Raw genomic sequence first — 13,803 nt, 5'->3', positions numbered from 1 at the left:
TCTTGAAATACCATTATAATTTTAACTATTATTTGGATCTGAAAACCTCCTGTTCTAAGACTGTTATCTTCGATTACTCTTATCCAATCATATATGGCATCTTACTAATATTTCTATTTTTCCTAGGGAAAATCATGATAATCATAATAACTGCTAATAAGTCATGTAGGAAGGAAGCCTCCACACTATATACATTATGATTGCAGTAAAAATAATAAATTGGATTTTTCAAATGGTTGTGATCACTTCCCTCACTTTTAACACTAAGTAGACCAGTTATTTTAGTGAAGTGTGGACATGGCCTCAGACACCTGCCTCAGTTCCCCGTGAGGACGTTGCTCCCCGGGACGCGGTGCTCCCTGCTGACGTGTGTGGAGGACGTCCAGGCCACTGGGCGCTCACGTCTGGGCCGCGGAAGTGGACGTGGGAGTGAAGAGACCCCTAATGCGACCTAACTAATATGCAGCACATTCAAAGTTCTGTGAGAAGATGTGTTATGTAAAACCCCACTCACCACCAAACACGGAGTCTCAGTGCGGAGCTGAGGGCTCAGTTATCGCTTCCCCTGCCTGGCAGACCTGAAGGATGTAAACAGCTTGTGGTAACATCAGGGCCCAATCTAGCGCCAGTAAAAGATCTCCCTCTCCACAGACCTCTGCAGTTACTCAGGAGGATTGTAGACGGTTTTCAGTTACCCTAAAAACATCCCGTGTAGGCCCGTCTTGTCCGTGGACAAGCAGACTGTATGGATCATTTGTCTTTCCGTGGACGCTTTTCCTCGCCCACCACCACCTGTACAAGCAACTCTGGCCCTCGACGTGCATCCCTTCAATCATTATAACCTTCTCCCTCAGTCACTTCCTTGATTTTATAGCAACGTGTGCTCCGTTTTCCCATTAGATGTTCTGGAGCTTGGATAGGAATTTGAATCCATTCTTTGTGGGGTCCTAAAGCTCCTTGTCGATGTGGGAGGCGATTTTGAGGCGATGGAAGCCGCCTTGGCCCTTGCACTCCCCGCTCCCGGGGGCAGTGGAGTTCGGCGGAGAGCAAGATTTTACACATATTAAGTGCCTCTGAGTCCTGTAGAGAACCTCCAGCCCCAGACTTCCGCATGAAACAAGGGCGCACAGACTGGAGCTGTGGGGGTTTGAGGAGAGCCGTTTATTTGGAGAGCCTAGCACAGGAGGCGGCCCTGTCTCTATGGCTCTGAAGAAACCACCTTTAGACTGCTAAGTGCTGCCCTGGTCTCTTTAGGAACGGTTCAATGTCAGCAAGCTCGAAGCCAAGCAGAAGAAAAACAGCCAGAAAGGAAGAAGGCTCAGGGGGAGTGACTCCACCAGGCCAGCCGAGAGGGAACAGGGTCTCTCCCCTTGACTGAGTAACAGCCAGTGGGGCATGCAGGCACCCCGGCAAGTGCTACTGAGCAACAGCTCCCAGGAGCCAGGCCTTACTCAAAGACAAAGGATGAGCACAGGACACAACCCATTCAAAGGCTTCCCAGCCTTAGCCACGGCCTCCTGCACCTCTCATATAAGCAGCCGGTAATGGAGTGTCCCAAGGAGGCGTTGGAGCTCAACCTTCTAAAGCCAGATCCAACAACTACCCATTTGAATAGTTGGCCGCTGGCTCAGAGCCAGGCGTTCCTGTGGCTGGATTACGTATTCCTGTCTTCTTTTTTCTCCTCCTTGGCTGATCATAGACACAGCAGAGACCCTGCAGGGATGGATAACCTGCGTTTTAGATGCTGGGAGACGGGGACATGCCAGGTTGTGACATGCCTGGAAGACACAGCTCCGTCTTCCAGGCCCAGCAGGGAGCCCGCCTCCATAGCGGAGAGGATGGTCGAGCTGACCTAATAAATATTTTCCATCTCTAACCTCAGTAATTATTTTCATGTGTCACAGCTCAGTAAGGAATGATGAAAAATAAAGTTTCCCTGATTAGACAAGACCCGCAGATCACTGGGAGTAGAATCTGAAACTGTTCTCTGTATTGCTCAAGAAGTCATTCTCCACACTCATCAGAGAGCTGATGTCACCCCATCCCTACTCAACTACACAAAGTAAGTGAGTTTGTTTCGTTCCTGATTACATGTCTATTCTTTCCTTGTTATCTCATACACCCCATCCCTCCCCACTCCAAAATCTGCAACAGTAGACTTTTTATCTGCTCTTTTCTCCTTTGAAGGTTTGAAAACTTACCTATTTCTGTGTGAGAATCTCAGATCCGATTCTGCCTGCAGCCACAATACTTCTCTGCGGGGTGGGAAATGTGGTCGGATGAGTGGTAGGAAAATGCCTTTCGGAAAATTTTTTGATTTGCTACACTCTATTGAGTCCTAGTGGGAAGTCAGCATCCCTTTACTATTTTGGAAAATTCTCAGAAACGATATGCACAAAAGTTTCAGCAAAACATTTTCCATCCTAATAACTTTTCTACATTGTCCCAAGGTAAGAAGAGAGGGGCTAGGGAAGGGAGCCTGTTAAAACATGGTTCTTCCTTCTTCTCCATGCTGGGCTAGGGGCAATGCCATCTCTAAACAAGAGTGCCAATTTAGGGAAGCTTTTGGTCCAGAGAAGGATGTGGTTAGCATAATAAAAAAAAGCCTCATTTAAACTATTTGCCTTTAATTTAGGTTCAGACCTCCTCAGTAGAGTTTAGTTGGCAAGGGGATATTGATAACCCCAGCCAGGAGGTCAGATGCAGCAGGCAACCAAAAATCCAAGGGCTTCATTTGGCAACTTCAAGAACAACCCCCTCAGAACAGCTCACTTAGGGCCACCATGTCTTTAGGTTGATTGCCTGAATTCTAAGTCTTGATTTAAACCATCTCACGTCTGCAGGTTGAGTATCCCTTATCCAAAATGCCTGGGACAGAAGTGTTTCAGATTTTGGATTTTGGAATATTTGCATATATGTAATGAGCTGTCTTGGGGATGGGACCTGCATCTAATCATGAAATTCATTTATGTTTCATAAACATGTTATACATACCTGCACTGCTATCCAGTTTCTCCAACAGCTTGATTTTCTGTGGTATAGATAAACATAAATGCTTCCTCTTTCATATCACTGTTACTCGCAGGAGTACCTGTAGTCCTTTTTGACATTTTCGACAGTATCTTTACACCACAGTGCAAAGAATAAACAAACAAACTAACAAAAAAACACAGTGAGCGATGCACCTAGGTTTGGGCCCCGTGTGGGGACATTGTGCAGGAACCCCCTGTTGATGCATCTGGCTGGCACATGGGCCCTTCTATTACCCTTGGTGGGTGTACTTGTGTGGGGTAATCTGGGCATGAGCAGAAAAAATATATCGAAGTTGAAGGGGGATAGGAGGGTTTTTTTTCCCCTTGGGGATGCTGAATAAACGCTGTGTTGTACACCTGTGTTTTGACTGCAACCCATCGAATGAGATCAGGTGTGAAATTTTCCATTTGTGGTAACATGTTGGCATTCAAAAAGTTTTGGGTTTTGGATCATTGCAGACTTGAAATGTTTGGCTGAGGGATGCTCAACTGGTTTTAGAATTAGGATAAATTCTCTTCAAGGGCTTATTGCTTAATGAGATCCAACATTGACAGGATACAGACTACCAGAGAAAAAATCACTTTCTAGGGATTCGTCCTAATGTTGTTTTCCATCACACTGTCCAAGAATCTTCCTAAGGAAGAAGTGGGCTTTACCTTTGAGAAAACTTCAAAAGTGTGATCTGCTTCCTCATGTCCAATATAAGAGGCAACAAGTTTGATAGTTCAGTGTGCTGGTTTTGAGGTCAGTATACCTGTGCTAGAGCCACGGTTCTAACACAGAGAAATCTTAGGGACCCTTTAGTGACATCCTTCTTCTTACAGAAAAGGAAAATGAGGCCAAGAGAGGAAAGGTGACTTCCTCAAATGTTTACAGTAGAACCCAGGTCATCTAAAATTGCTTCTAATGTTTCTTCTCAGAGAACTGGAAGAACTAGCAAAGTGGCTTTCCAAACCATAGTCTACTTTTTCTAGTTTTTGTATGAGTCATTTTGTTTTGCTGTGTTTTTTTGAAGTATAACATAGATGCTCGCAAGTGCACAAATCATAAGTGTACACCTGGATCCATGTTCATAATGTGGTCACATCCATATAACCAAACACCCAAGTCAAGGAACAAAATGTTACCAAGTCCCCTCCCACTTTGTTGCCCTTTCCAGTCACTGTCCCACTAAGAATAGCCACTGTTCTGACTTGCCTGGTTTTAAACTTTAGGTAAAGTGGATCATATGGTATGTGCTCTTTGGTCTGGATTCTTTTGCTCAATGCTATATTCATGAAAGTCATCTCTTGTATTATATGTAGTAATAGTTTATTTTTTTATTGACAAACAGTATTCCATTATGTAAATACCAAATTTATTTATCCATTCTACTGTCAACATTTGTGTTATTGTCAATTTTTATCTATTATGCATAAAGGAAACATTTTTGCACATGTTTTGTCAGGCATATGTATGTATCACTGGCGGAGTAGAATTGCTGAGTCATAGAATATTTGTAATTTAGTTTTAGTAGACACTGCCCAACAATTTCCCAAAGTGATTGCACCAGTTTACACCTTTACCACCAGTGTATGAGAGCTCTAATTGCCCTATATCCTTGCCAAAACTTGCCACTAACAATGCCTTTCTCAAGAAATAAATTTATTGCTTTTCTTTCATTTGTAGAAAAGTTAGTTGAAGAGGTGAAAAGAAGAATTTTGTCACAAATTTATTTTATATTTCTAATTGCTTTTGAGATGTCTCAGGTCCTACTCCCTAAAGATTTTCTGTTTTACCCCAGTATTGTCAGCCTTAGGTAAATGACTATAGGAATATAATTTAGAGTTCTTTTTTTTTTTTTTTTTGAGACGGAGTCTCGCTCGGTCGCCTAGGCTGGAGGGCAGTGCAGTGGCGGTCGCCCAGGCTGGAGTGCAGCGGCGCCAGGCTGGAGTGCAGTGGCGCGATCTCCGCTCACTGCAAGCTCCGCCTCCCGGGTTCACGCCATTCTCCTGCCTCAGCCTCCGGAGTAGCTGGGACCACAGTCGCCCGCCACCACACCCGGCTAATTTTTTTGTAGTTTTAGTAGAGACGGGGTTTCACTGTGTTAGCCAGGATGGTATCGATTTCCTGACCTCGTGATCTGCCCGCCTCGGCCTCCCAAAGTGCTGGGATTACAGGCATGAGCCACCGCGCCCGGCTAGATGTTCTAAGAAGGCTATTCCTAGAGGACTTTCTGGCCACACACTTAGCTAAAATATTACAATTAAAGATGGCTTCCATTGGCTCTTAAAGTCTTTCGCTTTTCAGGGGTGCTTTATTGAGAAACAAAGATTTACTTTCAGCTAAGACCATAGCTGACAGTTCTAGGACAGCTTGAAGGTAGGTATCCTGATGTTAATTCCGCAGACAGATGCGGAAAGGATATCATCAGTAGGGGTGAGGAAGAACACTATCACCCACCCCTCGGGTCAAGTGCTAGCTTGCAGCCTCCACATTTTAGAGACTACTTTCTTATCAGAATGTTTACTTAGCCTGTAGAGTTATGGTAAGACCAAAAAGGAGATAAACTTAACCTTAATGCTGGTATTTGAAACTCAGAGTAGACTATTTGAAAACAAAATCTTTAACTGTCACTAAGTCCAAAATTAAAGTTTTGCCCCAAATAGAAACCAATTGATCCAGTGTTTTTATGCTGTATTAACAGCACAATCTAGCGAGCTGCATCTCTGAGGCCACCAAAATCAGTAATATTTGGGCCAGCACTCTATAAAAATAATTTAATTTACATCTCCAATACCTGAGATAGATATAAACTCAATTGACTTACATTAATGACATAATGTAATTTGCTGAAATCTTATACTGTGCCAATGCCAGTTGTATAATAATCTCTTTAAATACATTATTATACAGTCCTGACAATATCCCTTTGGGAGGGTTATGTTGTCCCCAGTTTGTGTATTAGAAAACTGAAGCATAAAAAAGTTAAAGACCTTGCCCTTCTATAAGTGGCAGCGTAGGGATTCAAGATAAAGTCTGTTGGACTGCGGTTCTCTGGTAGGAACCACTGACCTTGACTGGCTCCTGCAGAAAACATACAGCAGAACTTCAAGCTGGAAAAACCTGCGAGTCGTAATCTGAGCCCTATGTTTATCTCCACCTTTCTCTACCTGTCTCTTCCCCTATCTCTATCACTCTCTCTACCTCATTCATGACCTGTCACCCACCAACTTTCTTGCCATGGAAGGTGCGCCTTGTGCATTTGCTTCTCATGATAAATCTTCGACAGAGAAGGCCTCACAAACACATTTTAGTTTGAAGCAGACTCTGCTGCAGCACCATCTGCCAGCTTGATAAAGACAATCCTCCTTTAATGAGGAATGTTGAAATGTTGGAAATCCAGGCCAACTTCTAGCATTACAGAGAAAACTTAGAGTATGGAATCCTTGGAGGAAGAAGCCGAGAGTTGGGTCTAGATTTTCAGGGAAAACACACAACTTGCCTGAGTTCAGGAGAAATGCGGCCTTGTGCTCTGTCCTTGGGAGGCTTCCTGCACCCTCCCAAGTGGCCTCCGTGGTCGCACTGCCAGGGGCCAATGCACTGGGAAAAGTTCTCAGTGTGTTCACATGTTTCTAGCTTGTGTCTTTCCTTACATATGTGTGGGTTTTTTCTTAATAAAGGTTTGGCCAAAACTAACTATTTTTGAATGTGCAGTTATTGAGCAAATACTAGACATTTCTCCAACATTCCCATTGAACTTGAATATTCCAGAAAGGCACTTTACCCTGAAGAGAGTTTTACTTCAGGCCTGGGGTGCCTTCTTTCTAAAATGGTGGAACTCAAAATTAGGTATACCTGGGAATTATTGCACACATGGTGTATATAATTATAGAGTTAATACAATGCCACTTTAAATCACTGAAAGAAAATGTATACTTGAATGTGGTATAGTCACTATAGCCAAATTGATATTTTTTTTTACGTGTTACACAGATTTTAATATAAGCAGGCCTGCTAAAATAAAAAACAATTTGGTGCATTATAACGATAGATTTGCTTTATTTCAGCTGTTTAATATTCCTCAAAGGTAAAGGTGTTGTTTATGTTCTTAAATTTTAGCCATCTTTTATTAATTTAGAGAGTAATGTAATCTATTATTATAACTACCGTTTAGCTGAATTGTCTATTTTTAAAAAGTTTTTATAATATGATTAGATAGTAAATGTTAGTCATTACTAAAAAGACATGTATCTTAGAACTTAACAATAATGTTATACCTTGTATAATAATAGTGAGAAGAATAAATCCATGGCAAGTTTTACCTTAGGGAAATTATGTAATATTTCAACCCCCAGACAAAATGCTATGAAAGGAAACAGTTTTTTTTTTTTTTTGAGATGGAGTCTCGCTCTGTCATCCAGGCTGAGTGCAGTGGTGCAATCTTGGCTCACTGCAACCTCCACCTCCCGGGTTCAAGTGATTCTCCTGCTTCAGCCTCCCGAGTAGCTGGGACTAGAGGCATGTGCCACCATGCCCGGCTAATTTTTGTATTTTTAGTAGAGACGGGGTTTCACCATGTTGGCCAGGCTGGTCTTGAACTTCTGACCTCAGGTGATTCCACCTGCCTTGGTCTCCCAAAGTGCTGGGATTACAGGCATGAGGTGCTACACCCGGCCAGGAAATCTTACAAGAACTTTAATATCTCAACACTGCCACATTCCTTTATTGCTTAATATAAGATATAGCCATTCATGTTTCTTTAGCTAAAACCACTGAAGAGCTAGAAATAAGCTGAACAAACATAATTAATTTCACTTGACTATAATATACAATGCCGCAAACACACTGACACACACTCCCTCCTAGATGGGCCCACCTAGAGCAGGAATGAAGATATAGTTTTCAATACATGTAATACAGGTAGTATTAAGTTTTACCAGTCAGAATGATAAGATAAAACTTTTTTTATTTTTTTAATTCCCCATAAGTATATAGCAGGTTCTAGTCCTAAAGGATTCAATATCATGCTAAAAATAAGTCACGGTGAAAGGAAACCCCCATTAACCCCTATTATGGCATGTCTCCTTAAATTTGAGTCAGGACTGACATTTTTGTTTTTATGAAAGTGCTATAATACACACAACAATGAAGACCTTTGACCCTAATCACTTCTTGCAGGATTCTGTTGTACCTGGTGGAATCTATAGATCACTGATCTGTCAATTGCAGGCTTCTGTGGGAAACATGTTGTCCCAAGGACAGTCAGCCACCAGCACTGTACCTGCATGTACCAGTTTGCTATCCTTGTTATCAAAATTAATCCTGCTTAAAAAAATTATTTCAGAGCTTCAAGTGATAACAACATTCAAAATTTGACAGACAAATAAATCATCATTCCTAATTTATGTCCTTCACAGTAGAGATATTGGGGAAAACACTATTGTACAGTCCACATCATCAATCTCAAGTTTTTTTATATGTGCTCTGGGTTACCAACTCAAGTTATAAGTTGTTTTCAAGAATGACATTGAATTTTACATATCCTGTCAAAAACCAACCTTATTCTAACTTCTACTTTTTCCAGCTTCATCCTTTTTATCTTAGTAATCACTAAATCCTGTCAATTCTTCCACCTACATTTTCTCTCTAAATGTTTGCTTTCCATCTTCATTACCTGTTTTATTGCAGAGTAATAGCAATGGAGCTAAAATTGGTCTTCTCTACACTTTCACATGTTTATTAAACACCTACTTTATGCCAGACCTTGTATCGACTCAAACAGAAGTTTGAAAATAATATGCATATGGAACGCTGCATTAGTCTGTTCCTGTACTGCTATAAAGAAATGCGAGACAGGGTAATTGGTAAAGAAAAGAGGTTTAATTGGCTCATGGTTCTGCAGGCTGTACAGGAAGCATAGTGGCTTCTGCTTCTGGGGAGGCTTCAGGGAGCTTTTAGTCATGGTGGAAGGCAAAGGGGAAGTGAGGGTGCAGCCAGAGCAGGAGGAAGAGAGAGAGGACAGAGGCGCTAAACACTTTAAAACAACTAGATCTCACAATAACACACTCACTCACTATCACGAGGAAAGCACCCAGGGAGGCGATGGTGGTAACCCATTCATGAGAACTCTGCCACCATGATCCAATCACCTCCCACCAGGGCTCACATCCAACACTGGGTATTATAACTTAACATGAAATTTAGACGGATCTGTGACATGGGACACAGATCCAAACCATATCAAGTACTTATGAAGTCACAGCAGCTAGACGGTGGGTGCTAGAGGAGAATGGCAAAATTCGAGGAGAGAACTCAGAAGCATTGCAGTGAATCTCAACTTAGCCAAGTGATTATGGCCAAAAGTCAGAGAGCAAGGCAAAAACTTCTCAAAAAATTTCATTGCCCGGCCGGGCGCGGTGGCTCAGGCCTGTAATCCCAGCACTTTAGGAGGCCGAGGTGGGTGGATCACCTGAGGTCAGGAGTTCGAGACCAGCCTGGCCAAGATGGTGAAAACCCATCTCTCCTAAAAATACAAAAATTAGCTGGGTGTGGTGGCACGCACCTGTAATCCCAGCTACTCATGAGGCTAAGGCAGGAGAATCGTTTGAAAAAAAATGGGAGGCAGAGGTTGCAGTGAGACGAGATTGTGCCACTGCACTCCAGCCTGGGGAACACAGCAAGACTCTGTCTCAAAAAAAAAAAAAAAAAAAAGTTTCATTGCCTTTGAAAATTTTTCATGAAGGCTCCATGTTGGTACCATGTGCCATCTCTCAATAAATTCATCCCAGGCAGGCTTTTCTCCCACCTTTGTGGAGAAGGCTGTTCCTTCAGCTGACTACCAGATGAAAAAAAATGGCTTCCATTTTGAATTCATGGGGTACCAGAAATACATCTGTTGAAACACTGGCTGGCATTCCATTCAGTGTGGTGAGATGTTCACACCATGAAAGGCCTGAAGAAATTGTTGAGTGAAAGAGCAAGTTACGTTTCCCATCTTCTTCTCACTTTAGGACATGCTCTCACTTAGTAAAATGAAATGTTTAAGTTTTGCCTACAGTATTTCAACATTTAAATTGCCATTTCGGCAGGGTGTGGTGGCTCACGCCTGTAATCCAATAATCCAACACTTTGAACAGCCAACGGGGGGTGGATCACCTGAGGTCAGGAGTTCGAGACCAGCCTGGCCAACATGATGAAATCCCATCTCTACTAAAAATACAAAAATTAGCCGGGCGTGGTGGTGGGCACCTGTAATCCCATCTATCCTGGAGGCTGAGGCACAAGAATTGCTTGAACCCGATGGGGCGGAGGCTGCAGTGAGCTGAGATTGCACCACTGTACTCCAGGCTAGATGACACAGCAAGACTCAAATTGCAATTTTGTTAATTAGCCGGGTGTGGTGGCACTCGCCTATAGTCCTAGCTACTTGGGAGGCTGAGGTAGGAGGATTGCTTGAGCCCAGGAGTTCCAGGTTACAGTGAGCTATCATTGTGTCACTGCACTCCAGCCTGGGTAACAGAGCACAAGACCCTGTCCCCCACTCAAAATAATAATAATAATAATAAAAGTAAAATAAAAAAATAAATTGCAATTTTGTTACTCTTGATTCTTCTGTCAGGCATTAATATTTGACTTTTAGAAAATCAAAGCTGAAAGTGTGAACATTATTGTTTAGCCATAAGTGTTTAAAGGAGTTTACCATTATCAGATTAGTGATTTAGAATGGTGAGTTGTAGCTTGGAGGAGGTATATAAGGGAGGGATAGAGGACATAGCGTTGGATATTGTCACAAAGGCTTAAGAGGGCTGTCAATTTTATCACCTACATTTTCTCTCTAAATCTCTCATTTCCATCTCTGTCACCTTACTTGACAGTTTTTTCAGGCCTTTCATGGGGTGGACATCTCACCACACTGAATGGAATGCCAGTGTTTCAACAGATGTACTCCTAGTACACCATGAATTCAAGGTGGAAGCCACTTCTTTTCATCTGGTACTCAACTGAAGGAACAGCCTTCTCCACAAAGGTGGGAGAAAAGCCTGCCTGGGAAGAATTTATTGAGAGATGGCACATGGTACAAACATGGCACCTTCATAAAAGATTTTCAAGGGCGATGAAACTTTTTGAGACTTTTTGCCTTGCTTTTTGACTTTTGGCCATAATCACTTGGTTAAGTTTGATTCCATTGCAATGCTTCTGAGTTCCCTCCTCGAATTTTGCCATTCTCATCTAGCACCCACTGTCTAGCCTTTGTGACTTCATCAGTGCTCCACATGCATGCTCTTTTCACATTTCTGTTTGAGTCAGTACAAGGTCTGGCATGAAGTAGATGTTTAATAAACATGTGAAAGTGTGGAGAAGACCAATTTTAGCTCTATTGGTATGTCAATAATTTTTACTTAGCATTATGATCATTATATGCATGTGCAATTGGAACTAAAAAAAAATCACTCACTTGGCACTGAAGCATGACGAATATAATTTTTGGGAAAACTCCCCAGGTTTCTCTAAGCACCATGTGGAGGCCTCATGGACCCAGAGTTCCTGACTTGTCTGAAATATAGCTATATATCCAAAGACGGGGGACTCTATTATGCCTACAGGAGTCCCTTTATGAGGTATATGTGAGATTTCCCTGGTTCTGTTCTTTGCAGTGAAGCTTTCTGCTGTGACTTTAAAGTGAGCAGGAGTGTCTCCATTTCAGAAATACAAGTGCAAACAAACAATCTGTCTGTCTGCATAACATTTCTTTAAAGTCAGATGAGTTTATGTGAAGTGTGGTAGCCCTGGGAGGGGGCTGAAGACTGGCTCACCCTACCACAGAGCCTGTAGGAACTGAGTGGCCTCGCTAACTTTCCACCAAGGTTTGTGTCAAGGTTTGTGGGGGCTGGGCGATGTTTCATACCAAATAACTCAGACAGAGGATTAAACACATTTCTATGCAACTGTGGCAGATTTGGGTTTTATTTTTACCCCACAGTCCTTAAATTACAATACCTCTTTTGATGTGGCATATGCACATTGTGTATTCTTAACTGCTTATTTGGATACATTTGGGACTCTCAGAAGCCTTTTTTTTTTTTTTTTTTTTCACTATAGATGCCAATAAATATGTCTGCAGGGGCAAGGGAGACTGTACTTTTAGATTCCTGGCTTGAGGATCCTAATAAGTTTTTTAAAATTTATAACCTAATAATGAGCTTTGTCTACCACTGCTTCATACTGAAGGAGTTTTATTTTCCTTAAAAGGAAAGATGCAGGATTTTTTGGTCTAAAAATGACCTGCTATAGTTTCCCATCTGGAAATTCTGACTACCTCGTTGTCTGGTGTTTCCTATTGTAGTCTCTGAAAATTAAAACTGTGGAGAAGCTCCATTGAATGAGAGCCACAGACTCCCGGTTAAAGTCCTTTTTCTTCTTCACTTATAAGTAACTTTATCCTAAGGCCACTATATCCTTGTTCTTGCTGTCCTTTGACTTACAGTTACAATATTATTTTTTTCTATTTGACATGTGCCATAGTTTGAATGCTTGTGTCCCACCAAATACATATGTTAAAATCCTAAACTCCAAGGTTAAGAGGTAGAGCCTTTGGGAGGTGGTTAGGTCATGAGGGCTCTGTCCTCAAGAATGGGATTAGTACCCCTATAAAACAAGCCCAAGGGAACTTGCTTGCCTCTCCCACAATGAGAAGATACTCCCTGTGAATCAGAAAACATGCCCTCATTAGATACTAAATCTACCAGTGCCTTGATCTTGCCAGCCTCCATAACAGTGAGAAATAAATGTTTGTTGTTTACAAGCCACACAGTTTGTAGTATTTTTGTTATACCAGTTCGAATTGACTAAGACAATATCTAGGGCATTTGTAATATTTTTGCCATCATGAGTAATTCTGAAAATGCTTTATAATAAATGAATACGAATATAGAAATTCCAAAAATGATAACTACTATGGTTTGCATATTTGTCCCCTCCAAAACTCATGCTAAAACTTAATCCCCGCCAGGCACAGTGGCTCATGCCCGTAATCTCAGCACTTTGGGAGGCCGAGGTGGGTGGATCACCTGAGTTTGGGAATTCGAGACCAGCCTGACCAATGTGGAGAAACCCAGTCTCTACTAAAAATACAAAATTAGCTGGGCATGGTGGCGCATGCCTGTAATCCCAAGTACTCAGGAGGCGGAGGAAGGAGAATTGCTTGAACCCGGGAGATGGAGGTTGTGGTGAGCTGAGATTGTGCCATTGCATTCCAGCCTGGGCAACAAGAGTGAAACTCCATCTCAAAACAAACAAACAAACAAACAAACAAACAAACAAACAAACAAAAACAAAAAATAACTTAATCCCCAACGTAACAGTGTTAAGAGGTTGGGTCTTTAAGAAGTGATAAACCATTCATAGATTAATAGATTAATGGATTAATGAGTTATTGAGGGAGTGGCTTAGCTATCATGAGAATGGGGCTGTTATAAAAGCCACTGTGGCTGTCTTTTGTGCGCCCCCTTGCCGTGTGATGCCCTGTGCCACCTCCTTGGTACTCTGCAGAGTCCTGACCAGCAAGAAGGCTCTCATCAGATTTGGCCCTTGACCTTGGACTTTGCAGCTCCAGTGCTGTTAAGAAATGAATTTCTTTTCTTTGTAAATTACCCAGTCTCCGGTATTCAGTCATAGTGACAGAAAATGGACTAAGACAACAAGAAAGCTGCCAAGAAGAATCACGGTGCACTCAAAGTGACTATAAAAGAACAAATGGGTAGGGGAATTGATGCTGTAGAGGAGAAGAAA

General features: G+C 42.1%; 1 protein-coding gene across 1 annotated transcript in view; it reads left to right on the top strand.

Moving 5' to 3' along the window:
- The first annotated feature begins 370 nt into the window (after positions 1-370).
- The window catches only part of SATB2 (SATB homeobox 2), a 288,714-nt gene continuing 275,281 nt past the window's right edge, over positions 371-13,803 (top strand). The window contains exon 1 of the mRNA XM_063791444.1: positions 371-2,062. The gene's annotated coding sequence lies outside the window, so the exon portion shown is untranslated. The remainder of the gene's footprint in view (positions 2,063-13,803) is intronic.

This window comes from Pan troglodytes, chromosome 13 (genome assembly GCF_028858775.2).
Source record: "Pan troglodytes isolate AG18354 chromosome 13, NHGRI_mPanTro3-v2.0_pri, whole genome shotgun sequence".
Taxonomy (NCBI): Eukaryota; Metazoa; Chordata; class Mammalia; order Primates; family Hominidae; genus Pan; species Pan troglodytes.
Note: the sequence above shows the minus strand (reverse complement) of the source record. Positions and strands in the feature narration are given on the sequence as shown.